Source organism: Leptidea sinapis, chromosome 6 (genome assembly GCF_905404315.1).
Source record: "Leptidea sinapis chromosome 6, ilLepSina1.1, whole genome shotgun sequence".
NCBI lineage: Eukaryota > Metazoa > Arthropoda > Insecta > Lepidoptera > Pieridae > Leptidea > Leptidea sinapis.
This window is the reverse complement of record NC_066270.1, coordinates 1351626-1376760: the sequence shown is the minus strand read 5'-3', so window position 1 is coordinate 1376760 and position 25135 is coordinate 1351626. Positions and strand designations below refer to the sequence as shown.

General features: G+C 35.6%; 1 protein-coding gene across 1 annotated transcript in view; it reads right to left on the bottom strand.

The window, feature by feature from the left end:
• LOC126964887 (uncharacterized) overlaps positions 1-25135 on the bottom strand; it is a 389045-nt gene that overhangs the window by 332497 nt on the left and 31413 nt on the right. Inside the window, exon 2 of the mRNA XM_050808203.1 lies at positions 4791-4840. The gene's annotated coding sequence lies outside the window, so the exon portion shown is untranslated. The remainder of the gene's footprint in view (positions 1-4790; positions 4841-25135) is intronic.

Sequence of the window (25135 nt, the reverse complement as noted above, 5' to 3'; positions counted from 1 at the left end):
TATTGATGTGACAAATAATAAACTGTGCCATTGAGATGATCGTGTTGCATGCAACGTATAAAGTTGTAGCAAACAGTCTATAAATAAGTGAAAATCGGAAATTGTAATTCAGAGACAAGGCCAAGCTGATCCAAGAATAGCACAGGTTTTTAAAATATCTGAGATGTACTGGCTGTAATCTTTTAGTGTCACCAGGCGATTATTCCGTAACTATTGCAAATATAAAAGAAAACTTAAAACTGATATTAAGTAGTTGTTTATGCAACTGTTGTGTTTTCAACCTAAGTATAAGTGTGTTTCAAAATATGGGTAACTCTCATGTATAATCCAAATTCGTGTTTTAATACCTAATTATCAACAGTTCCATACAAGACTTTATCTTCACCCATAATATGAATCCTCTATAAAAGATTCTGAAACAGTTAGCTTACTGCTAACATTAAAAAACCAGTCCTAGCAGCCATAATATCATTCAAAGGAGTGTTACTATGGAAACGGATGATATAATGTTGTACTGAATTTCATTACAACACTCGTTTGGATGATGTAATGGTTATTAGGACATTGGGTGTTTTAATTGGCAATAAGCTAACTGTTAGAATCTTTAATAGTGGATTTATTGCATGGGTGTAGATAAGGTCTGGCATGCAACTGTTGATAATTAGGTATTAAACACGAATGTGGGTTATATGGGTTATACGTAAAACAGTACGTTACCTATTCAGTAAAATGACATCAATAAGTTTTTAAAAATAAAAGAAGTTAAATAAATAAAAGTATCGAATTTTTTTATATTAAACACTACCAACGGCATTGTATCGCACAACAAGGACTTCACTTCGAATACAGAATTTTGTACTTACTAAGGAATAAATATTATACAAATACCAAGATATTTTAAGAGACATTTGGAAATCAACTTCATCCTGTTAGTTTAAGATGACTGTGTGCGCGCGCAACGTTACAATTCACTTTTATAATTTTCCCCAAACGTGCTAAAAGAAGTATTTTCAAGAATGACCCTCACACATATGGCGACAACCGTAACAGAATGATAATAGCATACCTGAACACTCGTGTGTTCAACTGGCACGATTTTTCAATACATATGCAATGGCTGAATAGTAATGGGTTTGTTATTAAATACAATTAATTAATTAGTGGAATAAAAAATAATAGATCAAATGATGAATACAAGAATAGAGTTAAAGAAGAAATATAAAATTATGTGATTACAGATGGAAACACACATCACGCAGCGATGAACATTGAGTCAAATTTGCACTAATCTGCGGCCAATACAATATACGTGCAACCACCGACGCGGGCTGAGTCGATTTATGAAGCCAAGGACAAGTTTATAGGCGCCTATAAACTTGTTTCAAGATACCTTTCTTTTTTATTAGTATTTTTGTTTCTTCTCTTTGTGGGCCTTATGAAAAAGCTCATGGTCACTCAGAGAGCAATGGAGAGACTATGCTCGTAGTTTCCCTGCGAGATCGAATCAAAAATGTAAATCTGTAGCACACAGATTTACAGGAAGATACGACATGTGAGAATATATATAAGAAATCACATACACTTTTCTAAAAGGCCGGCAACGCTGGTGTTGCAAAAAAATGTGGGCGGTGACCACTTAAGATCAGGTAACCCAACTGCTCGTTTATCCTCCTCTTCCATAATAAAAAGGGGAACCAACATCACCGACATATCTCGGATGATTGCGAAACTGAAGTGGCAGTGGACAGGGCACATTGCTGGAAGGACAGATGGCCGTTGGGAAAGTAAAGTCCTCGAATGGCGACCACCTACTGGAAGACGCAGAGTGGGGGGCTACCCCACAAGATGGACTGATAATCTGGTAAAGATTGCCTAATTGCGGGAGGCCTTTTGATCGTTTGGAAGATGTCCACTGCTGGAGGACGTCTTCCAAATGATCAGGTATTCTCGAAATAATAACTCCCTCGAAGTTTCTTAGGTTACCTTGCAGTTGATTGAATTGTTCTATGAACCGGTATGTGGGAATCAATTAATAAATTCCACAAAATAAAATGTCTTAGCAGATACTTTGTCATTTCGAATATATATATATATATATATGGCGATTCTACTGCACTACTTCAAAAATAAATAAAGTAGAGCTGGTTACTAAGTACATAATGCGAAGTTTACACTACGTACTATTCAAACACTTTAATCTTGTTAAGGATGCAATCTTTTAAAATTTGTATCTGGCAATTATTTTTAGGATGTCGTCACATTGCTGTCGGTCAAGACCCTTTTATCTCGGGAATGCGTGGTGATATCGATAAAGATACGGCCTTTCATACCGCAAAAAAACGTACTTTTCAACACTTTCAAGGGAATTCGAAATTTTTCGTTGACCTAGGTCCTTGACCTATGAATCTTGATAAGTTATACCGTCTTAATATTCAACCCAAAAATTCTGAGCAGCACTACAATTGCCCTCGTCACCTTGAGATATAAGATGTAAAGTCTCATTTGCCCAGTAATTTCACTAACTTTGGCGCCCTTCAGACGGAAACACAGTAATGTTTACATATTAGTGGTTCACGGCAGAAATAGGTACCCATAATCTAGCCGACTTCCTGAGCAAAGAAGCCTCCCTTTCCCAGGAGTATAGGGAAAATCTGATAACTGCACATAGCGGTAGGCGAGTTCGACTTGTGTATTGCTAAGATCCAGCACGCTGACAGACACGTGGACAGACAGACATCGGAGTAATAGAGTTACTGTTGGTTATCCTTCCGGTAAATAATCCTAAAAAGGGCTACTTACAACATTGACCTTTCTAATGCGTTTTTGTACAGAGATGCCAAGCTTGAAACGAAGTTGAATCGCATGTGTGGCCGCCATGTTGACAAATTTATTAATTGCGACATTTTTATTCCGCGAATCAACCATTCGTACCGAAATATTTGTTCCAAGAAAAACAAATCTGTTGAAAATTTCTCTTTGAAACCAATACTTGAATTTAATAAAGGAATGAATCATTAAAATGCAAAATTTTACTGAGGAAAGTTATTTATCGATATTGTTTATTATTATTATATTAGGAAGAAGCTTCTTGATAATTTGATTTATTAGATAATAAAATAGCAATTAAAACACTGTTATGAATTCATTTATCACTAGTACCGCCAACATATAAACATATCATCGACATAAAATTGAAATAAGGCTTGAATAAATTGTATAAATATGCAAATTCTCTACTTAAGAATAAATTTATATCTTTACATGATAGTAATTGATTGTAAAACTAATGTTTTAATTGAACGAGTCAATAAAGAGTGCAAAGACATTCTTATTGACCTTCATAGTATTAAAGAATGATTGGAGCGACACGCGAGTAGAACATTACTAAACTATTTTGCTACGTTTAAAATAAAGTCAACAAATGCCAATTTATAATCAGTACATAACACGTTTTATGTTCACGTTTTGAATTTAGAATATTATTCAATGAGGAATAACGGTCAATTCACACAATACTTTCAGAACGCATACGCCTACTTGTACGACCCCACAATTAGTACCGGAAGCGTTTTGACTGGTAGCACTGTAAAATAAATGGACGGGAGACTTGGCAGAGATGGGCCAGTGGCCTACTTGATTCTTAACGCATTGTTAGTTGAACGACTGAAGTGTGTAGACGGTATCTCGGTTAAGTTAAGGATAATATGTTATGATACTGTTCATAAATACTGTTGGTGCTTGCATTGATATGGCCTATATCTCTTACATTATACCATTATAATTATTTATTTATTATATTATTATACATTAATGATTGAGTTACGAAATCCAAATCGAATATTAAGAAAGCATGATTTACTCTACATACCTACCAGTCATTCTCAATATAGAATAAACAGTTACATACCACGCATCACCAAACTGATAACCGATTTGATCTTTTTAGTGGTAGGTAGTATAAAAAGTGCGTTCGCAAAGGATTTTACGAAATCTTTAGACTAGTTTAGTGTACTTTATATCTGTGTAGGTATGTATAAATGTTTCTATTCTAAATCTATAGTTATAGTTAGTTAGACTAAGCAAATTTCTTTCTATATGTGGAAGCTTGTAAGTGGGAATTAGAATTATGTTTACTTGACTGATTTGTAAATATTGTTGTAAGCTCCCCAAATAAAATAAAATCCCCAAATAAAAATACTGTAAATATTATATAGTGGTACCAGATAAGTCAGAGGAGAGTTATCAACCTTTTTTGCAAGTATTCCCATATCTAATCGTCCTAGAAACACTGCACAAAATTCGTTCCAAAGTTTGGTCGTAACTTCCTTGAAAGCAGTGTTGTAGACAAACGCGTCACATAATGCTGAGAATTATTTTTTTGTGAGTATGACGAGATGAACAATTTTACCTGCTTGAATTGATATTCCCTGTCAATTAAGTGCCGTGCAGGATTTTTGATTTGATCCAAAATTTCGAATAATATTGAGACCTAAGATGTTAAGTCTCATTAGCCCAGTTATTTTATTTGCTGCGGCGCCCTTTAAACCGAAACACAATAACGCTTGCACAGTACTGCTTGAAGGCAGACAAGACCGGCTAGGCAGGGTGAAACTTACTTAGCCGGTTACTTATGCAAAAAAGCCTCTGAAAGAAATTTAAGTTAATGGCGTGTGGTGCTATAGCTCTTCGGAACACTCCATTGATAATGCAGTAAAAGACACAATATAAGTCCATATTTTACTTAATATAAAGCTAATACTAAAGTAAGCAGGTATAATAATAATACTTACGAATCAGATAATCTCAGTAAACAGCCCTTTCCAATTTGTAATAGTAGCATCTGAAACAAAAAAAAATCGCTTTAGAATCCTTTATCATTATTATGTGTCCGTCATCACCAGACGATGGTACGTGATCTACCCTGCCTGTTAGATCATCAATGGATGCGCCGCCAAGTTGCAGTGCAGGGTGAATTTCCTTGAAAACGTGCGGTTATAATATACCAATAGGTAATGAATGTTCCAAACATTATGATAGCAACAATATTAAATCCAGAAATAAATATAAACTTGTTTAGAATAATAATTGAATAAATCGTTATTTACGAATATCCAGTTCTATTTAAAATGTTGTTTAAATTCCTCTCAGTTTCACAAAATTTGCAGAAGTGTAAAGATATTCGAAATATTTGGAGTAAAATCAAATCATCAAGAATCAATCGCACAGCGCTATTAACCTTCATTTTTATTCACCTAGAAGTTGCCTCTCTTTCTATCGCGTGACTCTTGTCTCTTCTGACGACATTAGGGTTGTCTTCTTTAGTTATAACTGTACCTACCTATTATAAGGTCATCTTATTAGAATAGGTCAGGTTTTCTATTATATAAATAGGTATTTAATCATAATTTTAAATCAATATTATTTCGTCGTCAAACCTATATCAGTTACAGATAGTAATGTATGAAAGACCACGAGTCGGGTCTTCCAACGCTTAAAGTTATGTTTCCTACAAAAAATAGGAAATAACTAAATAGATAAGCACATACGAGTTTGAATAGAAAATTGTGAAGAATGTAAAATTGTCTGCAAGTACCTGTAATTTATTTTAGTATAATTAATTTTCTGATATAAATTGCACCTATATATTTTAATTGTTACTAAATTGTACATTATTTTAAGGGTCAATGTCAAGAATTTAAAAAAATATGGTTGCCAGAGTAAACAGGTAGATTTTTGTTGATAATTTATAGTAATCTGTTTTTTCTATAATTTTTATACAAACTTGAAGTTTTATGGTTACGTTTGGTAATAGTTAAAAAAATAGCCACAAGCAGAGGTTGCCAAAATTTCAATAAACGATTCTCGCTCTATAGTTAGATTGTGTCAGCGTCTTTAGGAAGCTTAAACATTTTTAATTTAGATCGCAACAACTTTTAACATGCCTTGATTTTGCATAATTACCTACTCCATTTTTAAAACATCAGTCGGATATGTGAATTAGGTGAAGAACAAAGCCCGTGCTTACTACTTCGATGCCTACACGGGGATTGAGACATGCCTAGTAAAACTCGTACAAATCATTTTCTAAAATTGATTCCAACTGAAGACATCGGATGAAAAGGCATGGACTTCAAAAATACTATAAACAAACAGGTTCCATCTTCAGCAATGACGAAATATGAAACTACCAATAATATAATATCTAAGAATAATAAATACAAACAAGTAAAGTCTTTAACCCAAATCGAACAATATATACTATGAATCTAGCCTACCTTAATCTATCCTTCTTATATTTATAAATAGATTTAATTTTGACAGTTGAATTTTCGATTGAAAATAAGGGTTCTTTTCGATACTTGAGTCAAAATAAGGTGAAAAAATAAATATTTCAATTTTAATAAATAACAGTGTATTTGGGACATAAAATGTAAATTTTCACCAAATTTCGTGAAAAAAAAAAAATTGATTTTGGAAAAGATAAAAATAAAAAACCAAGAATTTGGTTTTTTGAATTTTTCACATAAATTATGATGAGGGTATGTGAAATAATTGTAAAAACAACAGTTGTAGATTTTTTTTATTACCTCTACAACTTTTCCATTTGACTTATTTCCATTGGACTTGCAGTTTTGCAGGAAATCGAGATAAACCCTTAATCACCCCCCCCCCCCCCCTTTTTCCCACTTCCCGACCTGAGATCGCCCTCAATTTATTTTTCCTTTCATATTTGTTATATTCTACCCCATTTCCAATGGGGTTCATCCTACTATTATTTGTTTTGGTTTCAAAAATTATCGACACTGGTCTATAAAGCGATATAATTATATTAATCCAACAATAATCAATTATTATGTAAACATATTTATTCGATGAAACAAAAACCCGCTGAGTTTGTTGCGCCTATTCTTCTCAGGTCTGAGGCGTTCATTTTGGAAAGGGTGGTTGTTGACTTTTAATAAGTGATGTCACATCCTATTTAGAATAAAAATATTCTAATTTGAACTATGACTAACGATATGATAATCATAGACTAGAATTAATAGAGCAGACGTTTTCAACAGGAACAGCTATTTTAATAAAAACGTAGTACAAAAACATCTGACTATTGATGTGTACGATTCACATTAAAATAACGAAGATTTAATTTTTAGCCATATATTTTTATTTTCGTTTCTTTTTAAGGTTTCGTACTTAAAGGTCTACGAGACCCTATTAATAAGCCTCTGCTGTCCGTCATGTTATACTTATTATGGGTATACTGTACAGCATCAACTACGCGCCAGTACGACTCGCACTTGGCTATTTTTTATTGTGAATACCAAAAGGTTGGAAACGCCTGGTATAGAGGACCTGACAGCCCGATCATGAGTGACGATTTTAGTTTGTCAATGTGTGCGTTAGTTAGTTTAATATTCAAAATAATAAGGAGCTAAAGTTGCAACATGTTAGTCAATCAAAATCTGTTATAGGACCAAAAGGTTTGCCTACCCTTTCTTACTTGCTGTATCAGTCTTCGTTAGTGACAAAGATTAAAAATCAAAAAAATAAACTGTACAAATATTTCGCGGCCGAGATTCGATCCCTCGACCTCGCGGTGTTTAGGTCCAATGACCGTATGATCATCAAGTTTAAGATAATTATGTAGTTAGAAGTATAAATCTTTCATCCATTTTCCAATTTCAACGACTGTCTTACGATTTTTCGATCACGCCACGTGTCCTGACACGAGATTAACATTTTATACCTACCCAAAGAAAAGTGTTCAATGCCGCTAAAGAAGTTTTCTCTTCAGAATCATCAAATTAGTTCACAATATCTTTTCAGAATCCGATAGTGCGTATTAGCAATACTGGCAAATTTATTTTGTTTTATTCTTTGGTTCATTACAGGTGTTCTTCTCTCTATCGCACGCTTTGTTTATTTATACGCTAACATATTGTACCACACGGCCATGAAAGCCCCCTATTGTTCCCCTTTCACCCCCTCGCGCTCTTCCGGTTCAGGTACATGTTGTGATATTTTCATGGTTTTTTAAAGTTTTCAATGTTACATTTTGATTTTTCTTAATAGTTTTGTTGTTCTGTGTCGCTTGTAATAGTACTGACATAAAAATAAAAATTTTACTTAACCCAGATTTTTTCATTGACTTTTCGTAATAATAATACTCCTGGTAGAAAGACATTACTATCACCGCTACCATACTTATGATCTCTTGGTGTATCGTATCATACTCGCGTCAGACATAAGAAAATCTCTTCTTCCACTATGATCGCCTGGTACCACAACACTGTATAATGCTTGCCTTCTCATTTTTTCCCACAAAATGTTATGAATTTATGTGTCTCTTTTTTTCTATATCGCTTTTTCGTTTCATCAATGTTCAAATCCACAACGATGCTAAAGAAGTTTTCACTTCAAAAAATAAAGAATAAATCGTTGTTTATTTGTTATGTGTTATAATATTATTAACAAAGCGACGATGTGACGTCATCGACATAGGGTCCACAGTTAATGTAACCGGGTGGTACGTCTATGATCCGTCTGTGAATTTCATTGGTAAGTAATTTTATCTACTATTAATTCAATGTAACGTTATAGTCCGGCATGCATCGTAGTCTCAGTAACTAGATGCACATGACCCCTGGGTAGTGAACCCTGAGAAGTCGGTCGAGTTTGTTCCGCGTGCAGCTAAGGTTTCACTTGGAAGAGTGTGGGAAAGCGGAAAGTTCTTTATACCTGGAAATGAATCAAATTTCAACTGAAGTTTATATTTTTGTGAGAAGAAGTAACGAGGTATACGGGACGTTCACCTATTGTTTAGTAATACGCCCTGTCCGTTACAATGCAGTGCCATTTATGGTACGCGTTCATTGGACCGCGACGGACGCATGGACGCACTTAATTACAATACCTTATTGATACCACATTTTTTTAAAGTAAATTTTATTGTACGATATAACATTGTGACGATATTTCATTTAAAAAAAGACAAGTTATTGAATAAGGCGTTATTTTGAGGAAATCCATAATTATCGAGAATTATTGTGCAACAGTTTGGCGAGTCAACATCTCCTAAGAATGTCTCGGATAGAGGCGAAACATGTGTCGAATTGATTAAAAGACAAATCATAGCAAATAATACACTCAAGAAAACTTATATTTGGTTAAAAAAGAAGCCCGCCGAGTTTCTTGCGCCCGTTCTTCTCAGGTATGACGTTCAATAAGTGATTTTAAAACCTGTTTTGAATAAAAATATCTTAATTTCAATTATCAGGCTCTCTTGTCGTCTATTTGCTTGTATATTGTAAGACTATGGTTCAAACTATCTGTTACATGTAGGTATAGTTGTTTAAGTTACACGTAGTAAGTGTGCTTAAAGACATTTTAAGCACACTTTTCTCCTTAATCGTGTTGATTACATTGCTGTTTGTTGACCAAGAATACTTTAAACATTTGGAGCAAATGCGGCAATGTATAGATTTAGCAGTCGAAGCTTTTTAAAGTGCAATTTGTGGCTTATTCCATATTTTTTCGGCCTTTTTTCGGCATATTTGCCTAAATGTAAAGAACATCATTGTGAAATTCAATTGAAATCTATAGACGTTTTAGTGACAGTTAAATCTTCAACATTTAGAGTAACATTAAAAAAAACAAGAATGATATAATGACGTTGTGTGGAACGGCTTAATGGAAGATTAGTGTTTAACTGGTGTTTGATGACCACTTTTAAATTTCGAACTGAATAATTCCGGCGAGTGTCAATTATTAAAATAATAATTTTCTACAACCCACGCTTTTATTACAAAAAAATATGTTTTTTAACACTATTTTCAATTTAAATTTATCTTCTATTTTTAGTTGAATTTTATATAGCGTGTTTTTTTTGTTTTTTGTTAAACTATTGCTTTGTATTCTCGCAACAACAACGATTTGTTTTTTGTGGCTTTTTGAACAAACCGATGTCGTCCGTCTGTCATTTACGTCTAGCGCCAGGTAGCTATTTGTTCGTTGTTGTTTGATTAATGCCTGATAACTTACCAAACGAATTAAAATGAGATAAAATCTTGTATCACAAAAATAGTCATCAAAATAATGAATAAGATGAAAATAATATTAATTGTTGAAAATTGAATAAAGTAAAAACATTGTCTTAAATTTATAAATATTGAAACGTTAAACCAATCATTCAATCTCAACTCATTAAATTTGGCTCAATTTTGGTCACTAGGCCGAGAAAAAAGAAACATGAGTTTATCTCCAGCTGCTACTTGAGAATAATCTTAGAGTAGCGTCTATTAATTAGCAACAGACTTAAGGCGTCGCTCACAACTCAAGTCAGTCTCATGAGTGACTCATCTGAGACGCACTCAAGTTCTAGTTTGAGATTGATATTATTATTAATACGGGCCTAAGTAACGTGGCAGTAATCAATACTTAATACAGCGACACCAAGTCGCCCAATAAAAGAAAAATTAAACACGACCAAATGATTTAAGTGGAGTGTTATTGAACATGTGAATGGCCTTTACGATCTTTTACCATTTTTTTATTTGATTGACCATTTAAGATCCATAAATATTTTAGGATTGTTTTTCGCAGGCGAGTTCATTGATTTGTCATATTTTTTGTTATTCATTCTACAAGAGCTTCTTGCTCGAGACAGTGTTACAGATAATGATTCCGTACCCGATTTACGCCAGAAGCATAACCACCGTGAACCGCTAAGTTCCAGTAATACTCCGATTTCCGTCCATTTATCTGTAAGTTTTCATAATAATATTATAGCTGGTACGATTGTACGGAACATGTAGCTCAGGTAGTTGACCGTCTGTTTTTTTATATATACACAGTACATTTTATAATTAACAAAACTTAACTGGTTTATCATTTAATATACTGAAGATATTTACTTATCTCATATAAGAAAAAAGAATCCATAAATTTCCCCACGAAATAATTTAGTAAGTAATTGACAAATTTCAATGGCTATTATTATGTGCGCTTCTAAAATTCACAATTTCATTCATAAATCGGTTGGAAAACTGAAATCGCGCCCTCCGCCACCGGTACCATTCCTATGTTAATGGCAGGGCACATAGTTCGACGGACAGATGGCCGGTGGGGCAGAAAAGTTCTCGAATGGCGACCATGTACTGGAAGACGCAGTGTTGGTAGGCCCCCCACAAGATGGACCGACGATCTGGTCAAGATCGCCGGAATACGTTGGATGATGGGCAGCGCAGGACCGATTGTCGTGGAGATCTTTGGAGGAGGCCTTTGTCCAGGAGTCGTCCTGTGGACGTGTGTAGTTTGGTTGATAATTGACATTTTACTATCAAGATTTCAATTATAATACATTATTATTATTAAAGTAATTGTTCTATTATTTAAAAAATATTTTTACGTCACTTTCTTTCTGACAAATGACGCGTTTTTTGCACATTTTAGAAATTAAGTAGGTACTTTATTTGTTGACTAAAAATATTATCATCAAGAATACTCAGTTAAAACATTTGGCATTTATTTAAAACACTACTCTGTATATAATATTACTAGCTGACCCGGCAAACGTTGTTTTGCCATATAAAGTATAATTCACGCGATAGTTTTATAAGTAATAAAATATTGCCTATATATATATTGTACATCATTTTGTTCTATTGTCAATAGTTTTTGCAGCGCACGCAAAAATAGGTTTTCGATTTTACACCTTGTGTTACAAAATAGCAATTTTATTACGGATCCCTAATTTTGAAAAAAAAAACATAGCCTTTAGCCTTCCTCGATAAATGGACTACCCAACACTGAAAGAATCATTCAAATCGGACCAGTAGTACCAGAGATTAGCGCGTTCAAACAAACAAACAAACAAACAAACACTGCAGCTTTATAATATTAGTATAGATATAATTTTTTTTACATAATACGCGTATACTCTAGCGCGATTAAGCTGATTTAAATCACCGTTCAAAGTTATTTAATAAGAAATCATTGTACACTTAGCAAAACATCAGAAACACATTCAGCAAATAGCAGATAACAGCAATAGCAAAGTGAGCCTCGCATTACAACAGAATCGAAGGCTGTTGGAGATAATCTCTGGCGGCACAATGATAGATTAAAGAGACCGTTCGTGACGTCAGCGAAAGCGACGATTCAAGTTTCAGATAGCGTTTGGGATTCGATTTAAGATCGTGCAATTAAGAGTTTACGCCAAATTACATAGTCGACCCTATTAGTCATATAAGATTCGTGTCTTCTTCTAGACACTAGAGCAACGAGTTTCGGGTTAACTTTTCTATGTTAAAATCGTTAGACTAAACATTTATTTAATTACAGTAACATAATGTCAACTTAAGAAGAAAAAAATCTTAATATTTTATGCCAAGATGCTGGTATTTTGTAATTATCAAATTTCCCGCGTTGGCTGACAGAAATCAAATCAAATTGGAATCACTCAAATCACTTCCTTGACGTGAATGAATAAAGTGATTCCGATTTGATATGATTAAAAAACATTGTTTATCCTAATTTAATGTCGCCAAAAAGGCACAGTTTTTTTTATAGAAATATTTGGTACTACGTAGCACATAGATAATATTATTTCCATGCTCAAGTCATTAGACTAAACATTTTAATGTCAACGTAAGAAAAAAAATCTTGCGTTGGAATCACTCCAGTCATTTCCTTGACGTGAATGAATAAAATGATTCCGCTTTGATTTGATTTATGCTACATGTTGGTTCTTCACAAATAACTGTGTTGTGAAAGTCGTGAAATTCGGCCGCTTGCAACGCACGTGTTAATGATGAAGTATTGTGAGTGATAACTTGCCATAAGATAACATTCGTTTACCCTGCTTTACAATTGTAAAGCTGTACTCAAAATTGTGATAAGAAACCTCACAAAAAACTTCACAATTCACATTAAACGAAAAGTCCTGAGTCATTAATAGTTTATTTATCAGATAAGAAGTTTTTCTTCTATAGTTTTTAGCCATGATGTAATAATACTTTAAAACGTTCGTTTAAGAAGTTGTAATTTATATTAAGCATATACATTAGTCTCTCGCCCTTGTTTCGCCCAGTTTGATATCTTTATGTTGATTTTAATTAATGTTTTAAGTTACAATTTTTTAATGACTTTAAGATCACCGCCGCCGATGCTCTGTTGCACCATTATAGGCATCACAGAAACGTTGCCAGTCATTTATTTATTTATGATTTTTTTAAAGTATCCATGTCATTTCAACCTGGAAACGAAGCGCGAGTAAGTTCAAAAGCTAATACTTTTATATGGTAAAGGAAGATAATAAAGCATATCTATGACTATATAGGTGTTATATGCCCTGCTTCCCCTGGGCATAGGCAAAAGAATAGGGAAGTCCCAGGCCCAAGGGTGTCGGAAGAGGCGACTTAGGGCATTTATCCGTGGAAGGCTTCTTTGCACAGAATGGCGGCTAGATTATGGGTACCACAACGGCGCCTAATTTGTTTTAGAAGGGCTTCGTAGCTAGTGAAATTACTGGGAAAATGAGTCTTAAGTTCTTGTGATTATGTATTCAAGTTTTTATTTTCAATTAAATTTACAAATCATTTCAATTACTATATGTAAAGTGATGCAATAAAAATACTCAACCGTCAAATACTAAATGCCTTACACGAGTAAAACAATTGAAAAATTAATAAATAAAAACACAAGAGTTCTTGAGTACATACATATAGCACAAAACAGTAGATGCATCAATCCACACATACCGTAAATAAAATTAAGGCATTATGCGAGTATTTCATCACGGGGAGTGTCTCAGGGGGTGTGAAGATCTGTTCCACCTGATTCCTGCCGCCGAATCCCACCTCCGCATGCCACAAATTGGGACATCATCTCCACTAACTGGATGTGTGGCGTTCCTCAACAGTGAGGTTTTTAAGGAACTTTCTTCCACGAACAAACAAGCTGTGGAATGAACTGTCTTCCTGTTTCCAAGACGATACGACATGGGTACCTTAAATAAAAGCACTTAACTATTCCCAAGTGCCGGCAACGATCGTGTGATTGCTCGTTTGTTGCAAGAGAATGTGGGCGGCGGTGATCACTTATTATCAGATGAACCATTCGCTTGGTTATCCTCTCTTCCATAAAAAGTCGCGGCTTTTTCTGCAGCAGCAGTGTGCCAGCACTATTTGAAATTCGGTGCGCGTCGTACTCAGTGAACTAACTGGGCTAATGAGACTAATTAATATCTTAAATCATTAAGGGCCGAACGCAATTGCGAAAATAGTCAGCAATTGGGATCAATCAAGAATCCTGAGCGATTCTGTGTTATAATGGGTATGACGTATCACTTATTATCAGATGAACGTCTTGACCGTTTCGCTAAAGAAACGTAAACATAGAATAAGTATTTATTTATTTATAGGTGATCCAACAATAAATACAGTGTATGAGTCAATTACAGGTGCACACAACATAAATGAGAATCATTTCCATTGGGTACTTATATTTAACACTTATAAAGTACGTTTTTTCAAACATGCATGGAAATATTGTCATTATTTTCGAAGAAAGAACACGCGAAGTATCGTATTTTCGGACAAAGAAAATCAAATCCATTGCAGGAGCGTTTTTTGATTCTGGAACATTACAACGCTCTTGCAATGTTGTATGAAACAGCTTGCTGGGGTTAGTAAATACTCTTTGATCGGATCTCTTTTGTTATTTTTGGCATACCATAGTCTCATTGCGTTTGCCTGTCGGCACAGATGATAAAAAAAAGATTGGCGGCAAAGCTGAATATTCGTCTTGACTTGTTATTTACATACCTACTTAATAAATATAAATTTAATAATAATTAAAATGAGTTTCAACGGTTCAGAGAGTGAAATGGAGATTTTTCTCCACCAGATTTAAGATCAGAAGCCAAATTGGAAATGGAAAACCTGCTTCCAGCGAAGTCAAAAGCAAAATACATGAAAGTACCTAGCTATATGAAAATTTTATGAGTTGGAAAAACGAGAAAAAAGTGAACATTTTCTCCGAAACAGTATTTTTGGCGTATTTGAATGAGATTTCTAAAACTCAAAAGCCATCAAAAAGCCAAAAACATTATGGGCAATTTATTCCATGCTGAAATGTGTTCATGTTAAAAACGGCATTAACTTGAAAAATCATGGGAATTTAAGTACTTTTAATTTATGTTATATAATATAAAAAGTGTGTTTTATTTCCCTGCATCCGTTTGAGAAAATCACTATATATGCCTCGGCGGGAAATGGCAATTGCCTGTCTCGTATTTAGTGAAGTCCTCGCCTACGGCTCAGCCTTCAAACTCATATTCGACCTGCAATTGCCTACTTCCCGGCCTTTGCTTTGCTTTGTACTATTGAAAAACAAAAAATATGATTATAATTTAAGAATCATTATACTATTAAACGCTAGAGTCATATGTTGTCAGCAAGGTTATCTGTAAGTTATACTGGTAATGTTTGGTATTTTAAACATGTAAAGGCTTTTTCAGAGGTGACTGCACTATCGTCCCCATTATTAGTCTTAGATTTTCCTCTTTTTTTTATTGATTGCTTTTTCCTTGATCGTCATCAATATTATCTAATACCCTAATGCGTTATATATAGTGGTAAATAAAATATTAACATAAAGAAAATAAATTCCAAGTACTTACGTTACTGCAATTCAAATTATTTCATCGTAATATGACATTTTTCTTCTTGCGTTTGATTTGCAATACTTTTAACAAGATTGAAGTTATTTATCATTATAAATCACAAGCTACTATTGCTTTTTTTTTTTTTAATTTATTTAGTGGCACGGGATGCAAGTCCATAGGCCAAGCTACTATTGCTTTCAATAGGTGTTGCCATATTAAATACGAGAAATAACAAAAAACACACATTTTCTATGTTAGAATTTTAAACTATATTAATAATATAGTGTTGTCAGATTCAGAATTCATAAAAATTCGACTGTCACGACTCGCTGGCCAGACTCTATGAGGCTATTGCAAAATGGGTCAACCTCGGATGTCTAATTACATTCTTTAATGAATTACACGATATAATGGCGCATTGCTGCCAACAGATACTAATATAAGATATAACTAGATATAAAATAGTAGATTGTTAACCTAGGGTCGAAAGAATCAATTCCCGAGGTACCTATTTAGATGCCCGAGCGCTGTTTATCTAAACTAATATAATAATATTAGTAGTACCTATTTAAAATAATTTGTCAAATTAGGACAATTTATGTCGACTTTTTAAATTTTAAATATGGAATTCACTGCGTAATTGTTGCGGTTTATTCCGCTCAAAGAAGTTTACGCTATGTTCACACTGGCTGTTTAGAAAGTCACATTGGCCGCAGCATTTTTCTTAATTAGTTTGTTTTTACATAAAACTCTTCACAGCTGACAACAGTTCTATTTTCAAAGTTCATTCCGGCCCTTAGGTGGGAAGTAATTTGTATGAGTTTTTCCCTCTCTATGCAGGGAAGCAGCATTTTCCACACAATAATCAGATCAAAATAACATTACTTTCCGAGTATGAGAAATGAAAAATTGTATTTGTTTCTTGTCCTTAATGTCATATATTTATGGTACGCAGGGTAGTGCAAGTCGCGGCGCCGCTCGTGTTATGTTCAAGCGGTTAAAGCTACTTGAGCTTCCGATACTGACGCCAGATTTAATAAGATACAAGTGGTCTTCATGTGACGGCCTGATAAATCAATTATTATTCATAAAAGTTGTGATCCTGAGGGAGTTTTCTCTTTCGTCCATTGAAAGAACTTTTATTCATCAGATTGAACCTTTGGATGAGCTTTGATACGTTTTGGGTAAGACTTGAACTTTTTAAGTATCTCCATATGTTTCATCATTGGTAATTTAATTCGTTATGTATATTATTTTATACGCAGAATTTTAGACTAAAAGCGTTCGAGCTATATCTCAACCATTGGACAATATAGGTTTTAATATACATTTATATAGGAGTAATTTATATGGAGTGACAATTTAAAGTGTCTTGACATAAGCTAGTACATGTTTCTGAGATGTATAGATAGGTACCAAGTGTTTTTCTTTTATTGAAAATATGTTTTTCCATGTCCGTCTTATATCCTACCAAAAATCGCACTTTCCGCGCACTGATGTATTTGAATGTAATTAAATTTTGTGTGTCGTATATTAGCCAGTACATCTTTCTGAGTTGTACGCCAAATATTGCTTTTCTTTTATTGAAAATATGTTTTTTCCATGTCAGACTTTTGCCCATGAGTATATGGCACTTCTTCGCACGGAGTTATTTGAATATAGCTCAAGAACAATCTAGAATGAATAACACTTTGGATACTAAAATTGCGTTAAACATTCAGAAGTGGCTAAAACCAGGGGTTTATAATGAATTAGGAGGTAGTTTAAAACATTGTTATGAAAAAGTTGAGAGTTGGTCTGACGTCAGGTCGGTTGTAGCTTTTGAGTAATTACCGAGAGGAAACGCCAAATGTAAGTAGATTCGAATAATATCAGTATTTTTATCACGTAAGTTGAAAAGTTGATCAATCATCATCATATCAGCCAGAAGACGACCACTGCTGGACAATGGTCTCCCAGAAGATCTCCGCGACGAACGGTCCTATGCAGCCCTTATCGAACGTATTCCTGTGATCAGTTCATCGGTCCATCTGATAGGGAGCCTGCCAAAACTGCGTCTTTCGGTACGTAGTCGCCATTCGAGAACTTTCTTGCCCCAACGGCTATCTGTCCGTCGAACTGTGCCCTGGCCACTGCCACTTCAGTTTCACAATTATTTGCGAAGGGAGCATAGCCCTCTCCATTGCACTCTGAACGACCATGAGATTTCTCATCAGGCCGTCTGCGTTCCGTAAGTCATCACTGGCAACAGTTGATCAACATGACGGCAATATAAGTACTATCGGAGCACACGGCCTTAATAAAAAAACATTTTTAGTGTTATTCTCCGTACTTATGGGCAATGAAATGATATTCGGGCGGGGTATTTTCTTTGACGAACGCGAGATTCAAATAAAACACATTTTAAAGGAATAAAATCTTAGGTAAAAACACAGTTACAACTACACGCGTTGTTATCCTTTAAATAATGTTTTATAGTTATAAATATAATATTGTATTGTCATAAAGTAATAACCTAATTTGCCTTTACATCAATAGCGTCTCCAGTCCGGTATATACTCAAATGTTTTAGATAAAAATACAAATCTCTGTAGCTTGGTGTTAAAGCTAACGACCTTTACTGTCACCATCAAGTACTTCGTCATTTTGTCGTTGATTATTGTTGCCATGGAAATATAATTTAGGTTATAGTAATTCTTTGCCAATTACCAAGGTTTAAACATTTGTTTTTCGAATAATAATTTCTTCTTCACATCATTTTTTCACACATTCAACATGGAACTATTGTACTTTAAAGTAGTAAAAATAATAAAATGATCGAAGAAAACATTTAATTTCATGTAACAGTAAAAAGAAATATAAAAAATTATATAACAATCATTCAGTATTCAATTTATCATAAAATTTAATAAAAATAGTAGGTAAGTACTTACCGACAATTAACTTCAAACATGTAAAAAGACTTATATTGAAAAAAAAAAAAAAAAGTATATATCAAATAGACCACTTTATCACGATCATTCATAATACATTGTCATTCACGTCCTTTATAAGTCCACATAATTAAAAATCGCACACATACCTGTATATATTTACGAATGATTTTATTTTCAATTCCCATTTATTGAGCAAAGCGAAACGAAGCTCCCACCGTGTGATTCCAATAATTGATTTCTGTGTTAAATTGTTTCTCGGTCATTTATAGATCGATTTAAAAAATTTTTGAACTCATAGAAAGCTTTCGAAATTTTCTAGGTTATTGTCGAGACATAATTTTGAATTTCGATCTGATTCAGTTATCTTATATCTTTAAACGAGCAATTCTTGTATATATATATATAATCTGAATCTCGGAAACGGCTCCAACGATTTTCATAAAATTAAGTATGCAGGGGATTTCGGGGGTGATAAATCGATCTAGCTAGGTTTCAATTTAAAAAAATGGTTTTATCCATGTTTGGATGAGAAACAGCTACAATAACATTAGAATACAAAGGTAAATTTCGCCACTATATACAAGACTATTATAGCTCAGATGGGACATTGGGTTATCCGGAAAGCAGAAGACCCCGGTTCGAATCCAGATGTCCTATTAGTTTTTTTTTGTTCAAGTTTTGTACATTCTTAAAAATCCGAGCAAGGCTCGGTCGTCCGGATATTTATAATTTAAACAAACATGATTTACAAATTATTCTAAATTAGCACGCGCTATTTATATTTATTTAACAATTGAGCCGATTGATCAAATGACAATAAGTTTTAATTGTAACACTGCTATCCTTTGATCATTTTCGAATGTTCATGATCTATAAGCATCAGTTTATTTACACAGACTTAGTTTTAGTTAGATTTATAAATATTTGAAAAACCACTTTGAATATAGTTTCTATAGAGACCAAAACTAATAATAGTATATCTAGTCTTCATAACAGTTACAGAGATATATTAATTAGAAACCATCTTCATCTTGCTATTTATAGATGTCGGTGTGCGCGCGCAACGTAAAAATTCGCGCCAAAAGATGTATAGATTTAAAAATAATGTATACATTAAAAATGATGTATAATAAAAAAAATAGACAAAAAGTTCAATATATTATTATTTTATGATTATTCAATGAATTATCATTTTCGACGTGACCAGCGAACGTTTTGTACAGAACGTAACAGCTTAGACACAGTAGACATATGTACCAGTACGGAAACTCCCTACAAACGTTCGAAATGACACACTCACACAAACATGCGCATCGACGAGGCCCTAAGCAGTTTTCGCGGTCAATACGAGTCGAGTGTCACGTTGTTATTTGTTTCCGCGATCTTTTTAAAAATGCCAGCGTATTGCGTGGTATACGGCTATTTGAACTCGGCTCCATCAAAGCCTCGCGCGTTCAAACAGGAGCCGCCCACTGTCATGCCTCCTTTGGACAGACCGGGACTGCAGCCGGCGCTCGATGACGATGAGAAGACTGAATGCCTTGCCTATAGTCTCGAGAGTCAGTGCTCTCCAAATGCAGCAGCCGACCCGACACACGTTGACGAAGTTGATCGTGAAGTTGAACGTCGCTCCGCTCTGAGCCCTTCAGGCGATGTAATAAAACCCACCTCTTACGAAGAGGTGAAGCTAATCATTAAGGAGCTTCACTCCAAGAAGGCCCCGGGGCCCGACACTATAAACAATAGGGTTCTTAAAATCCTACCCTCGACTCTTATTACTTTATTGGTTATCATTTTTAATATTCTATTGTCTAATAGCGCGTTCCCCGAACAATGGAAAGATTCCATTGTTATCGGTATCCCAAAACCCAATAAACCTAAAGCTAATCCGAGTAGCTATAGGCCTATTAGCTTAATTAACTCGATCGGGAAACTTTACGAAAGATTAATTCTCGCGCGTCTTAATCATTACATCGCGGAGCTCAACCTGATACCCGACATACAGTTCGGATTCAGAACCGCTCACTCGTGTCCCCAGCAGGCTCACCGACTCACCGAGTACATTCTCGTACGGCGTCAACTTCACGCTACCACGGCAGCCGTGTTTTTCGATGTCGCGAAGGCATTCGACAAGGTATGGCACAACGGCTTAGTATTCAAGCTGTATCAATTGGGAGTGCCAGACAGGCTCGTGCGCATCATACGAGCCTACCTTACTGATCGCTCCTTCCGATATCGAGTAGAGGGCACCCTATCCTCACCCAGACCCATCAGGTCTGGCGTGCCACAGGGTTCAGTCCTCTCTCCCACTCTTTTCTCGCTCTTCACGAGCGACATTCCCAAGTTTCCGAGTGTCCAGCTCGCTCAGTACGCTGACGATACGGCACTCTACTTTGGCTCCGCTCTATTGAACCGCTCAACCTTGAGCAGGAACATTAAAGTGCTTCAAGCCGCCGTCGATGAACTAGGCAACTGGTTCAGAAAATGGCGGATTGAAGTGAACCCCACCAAGAGTGCAGCGGTACTCTTCGGTAACGCGAATAGCATCCGGCTAAAAAACGACCGACCGACGTCATTAAATTGTATGAAACACCCATACCGTGGGTGAAGGATTACAAATACTTAGGAGTCACGTTCAACAGCAATATGAACTTCAAGAAACATATTGATACGGTATGCAATAGAGCCCGATTTGTCCTCAGTCGCCTTTCTCCACTTGTGTGTGGGCGAAGCAAACTTCCGCTCAAACACAAAGTGACGCTGTACAAAACCATCGTACGGCCCATACTGTCAAACGCAAGCGTCGTTTTCGCGCACACCCGACCGAGCTACTTACGTCGTTTGCAAGTAGTTCAAAATAAATTCACGCGCATGGCAACCGGAGCCCCGTGGTTCATCCGAAACGTTGACCTTCACCGCGACCTAGAGCTTCCGACGATAGCTCAACACTTTAAAGAGATCTCGCGACGCTTCTTTGACAAGGCGCCTAACCATCCCAACATCTTGGTTAGGAAGGCATGCGGGTACACCCCCCTTCACCATAGTCTCAACCCAATAAGACGTCCCAGACACGTAACGGTAGACCCGGATGACGACATCACCATCGCGAACGCGACACCCACACAAACACCGACACAGACACAGACACGCACACACCGCCTTCGCAGGCGTAGGCGCGGTCAACCACCGCAAACCACTGGCACTCGTCACTCTGACGATAGCCAGCGGCCCGCACCCTAGATACACCACACATTGTTTTGATACCCGACGAGACGTTAATCCTCGTCCTGTAATCGTTTCACTACACTCACTAACACACGGACTGACTGACGGACTGACATATACCACTTACACAACCACAAACACACACAAAACACAAACATACATGCACACTAACATTTACACTACTTACACACATACAAACATACAATCATAAACACATACATACACACTTACATACATTACACTAAACATCACCACACTCGCCGGCGAGTGTGTTCTTCTCATCTTTTCATCTTCATTTTCATTCTCTCTCCTTCCCACAAGCACACAGCCGGTCTGAGGTTCGAGTCTCCTTAGGAGACGCCCCGCGACTGTTGTTGCGTAGTCTTTGCGGCCTCCTCCATCAAAACTCCAGTTTTCGTTTTTAAACTATAAAGCAGTATAGTATATAAGAATGATTTACTGTTATATATATTATTCGAATAATAAGTCCGTATTTCGATTATAATAAATTCGTGAACATAATTCACAACTTACACTAAGATGGCGGCTGCAAAAAAATATCATGTTTTGCGTCACGCGTGTCGTTTTCATAGTTTTTGAGGATTCTGAAACTGATAGTGCTGTCAAAATGTAAATCCAAGTTCCATGATATTATCAACTTTTTTATCATGGGTGTTGTTTTCATGATTCTCGAGAGTGTTGAAGCCGATAATGCTGGACTTAAAAGAAATGAAGACTGAAATAAAATTGTGTGTTTGACCTGACACTCCCGAAAATCACGACACTCCTGAAAATCTCGATACACAATTTGATTTTATTGTAGAAGTCACATCCGCCATCTCGGATCTCAAAATAGATGTCATATTAGTTATTGACACTCACGAAAACAATAATTGCCCCGTCATATACATGTTCGTGGGATGCAGGGAAGAGTTTCTTAAGACTGTGGTAGAAGTGAAACTTCAACGGGCAAAGTTTAAAAACACTTATTTCAAAGATTAATATTTAAAAAATTCTCGTCAATATTTAAAAAAATATTTCCAAGAAAAACATTCAATAAAATGTTGTTTAAAAATATTACATAACAGTCATCATGTAGACTATAATATTGCATTATACACTGTATAGCTATCATACATGCACTATACATAAAAATCTTACGCTTTTTACTTTTTTACGCTCTGCAACGCCCCTTATGGAACTTCGTTCCAAAACTCCTCTTTTAATGTCGGTTAGAAAGATAACCTGACAACCCTATCGCTTCAATGGAGTGTACGCACATATAGGTAAGTATTTTATCAACAAGGCTTAGTTTCCGTACTGATACATATTATGGGTACTGTGGCTTATAAATTTTGTAACATACTCGTACGCTTCGTGTTATTTTACATGGACATTTATGAAATACAAAATACTTATTGATGATTATGTGATCCCAGTGCCTTTCTTATTTCTTGTAGTATTATTTTAACTAAGTTTTACTACGTAACCCGGCATTTTTGTTTCAATTATTAGCAAAGTTTAACAGAACATGTGGCACGTCAACCCCACACATTGTTCGAGACTGGCTCGAGTACGCCCACTTGGGTGTAGCATTAGTTGCCGAACTTTACGACTACGCCTGCGGTATCTAGTTACAGCGCAGCGGAGATCAATCCTAAGTCTGAGAATAAGAATTACAACATTACATAACAATAATATTAAAACATTTAAGTACACCGCGAAAACTAAAGAAAACAAAAAAAGGACTTCACATTGCTTCAAAAGCTTAACATAAATAAAAATCTGGTTTATTATAATTAAACCAGTTTTTCACCCATTGCAGCCTTCTTAGCACGGGAACGAGTGCACTTTTTTTGCCGTGAAGCAGTTATATGCAAGTATTGTGTTTTGGTTTGAAGGACGCGGTAGCTAATGAGACTTATGTCAAAGAATCCTACTAATATTATAAATGTGAAAGTTTTTATGTCTGGATGTATGTTTGAACTTCTTTAACGCAAAATCTACTGAATAGATTTTGATGAAACTTTACAATAATATAGCTAACACACCAGAATAGCATATAGGCCATAATTTATAAAACTAGTGTGAATTATACAAAATATAAAAGAAGTGTGATTGTTACTAATGAATACAACTAGCGCCATCTTTTATCAACTAGCAAGCACAAGATCAATACAATTTATATGGCAAAACAACGTTTGCCGGGTCAGCTAGTATAATATAATAGTACAAGTACGGGAGTCTCACTCCGCAAAAGCAATTAAAGAAATAGGGACTCTTGCGGTCATACAATAAGGTGTTATTCAGATCGCACAGCGCTACTAATCTCCATTTTTATTCACATAGAAGTTACCCCTCTTTCTATCGCGTGACTCTTACCTCTTTTGACGACAATAGGGTGGACTTCTTTACCTAAAACTATAGTTTTATATACATATAGGTGACCAAATACTAGGTTGTTTCAGCGTAAAGACTCTAAAGAGGAAGCATGAAAAATTTATTTTTGGATCGCAATGACCTTTAATATGCTTTGCTTAAGGCGAAGAGTAAGCAGAAAACACGCAAACATAGTGTTTTTAGACAAGTTTTGTGGTGAAAGTATAGCATTTCGAGCTGTGAACACCACTTAATCCTGTTACACATATCCTTTAGTCTTATTTGTAGGTTGCTAATGCTTGCTGTTGGTTATAGTTAACACTGCCGAGCCTTTTTGAACTACCACATTTCTTTGAAGTTAAACAAGTTTTTTGGCATGGCGTGACGCATTTTGGTACTTCTCTCAGAAATGTTATTCTTATAGCTTGTACTTTTTTGTGTAGGTTCATTTATTCAGATTAGTAGTGAATAACGACGATTGTAAGCATATAAACTGTTTTCCACCCAAGAATTTTGAAAATATTGGCTTTGTTACATAGATGGCGGGCCGGCAGCTGTGACTCAGCTACTCATATCGCTCAAGATCGCTGGCATTTAGTGTCGCCTTAAATGTTTCTCCATTTTTAAAAAGTCGGATCGGTGACAACAAGCTTTGCGCGTGCATCACTGCTCGCTCGTAAGCCCCTAATGACTGGCGTACTGTGTAGATGCCACACGTACGCGTAATTGCGATGCTGGTCACAACTGGGCGTAAGTATTAATGGGCCTGCCACACACTGAATGAGTGGCATGGGGAGTAGTGACGAATGGAGACAGAGACGTAGTGTGGCAAAATTACTCGTCATGCCGCACATCATGCTCCTCCTCGTGCCCAGCACAAGTTATTTTGAAGGTTTTTTGATTGCGAGTCATACTGACTGACAAGCCG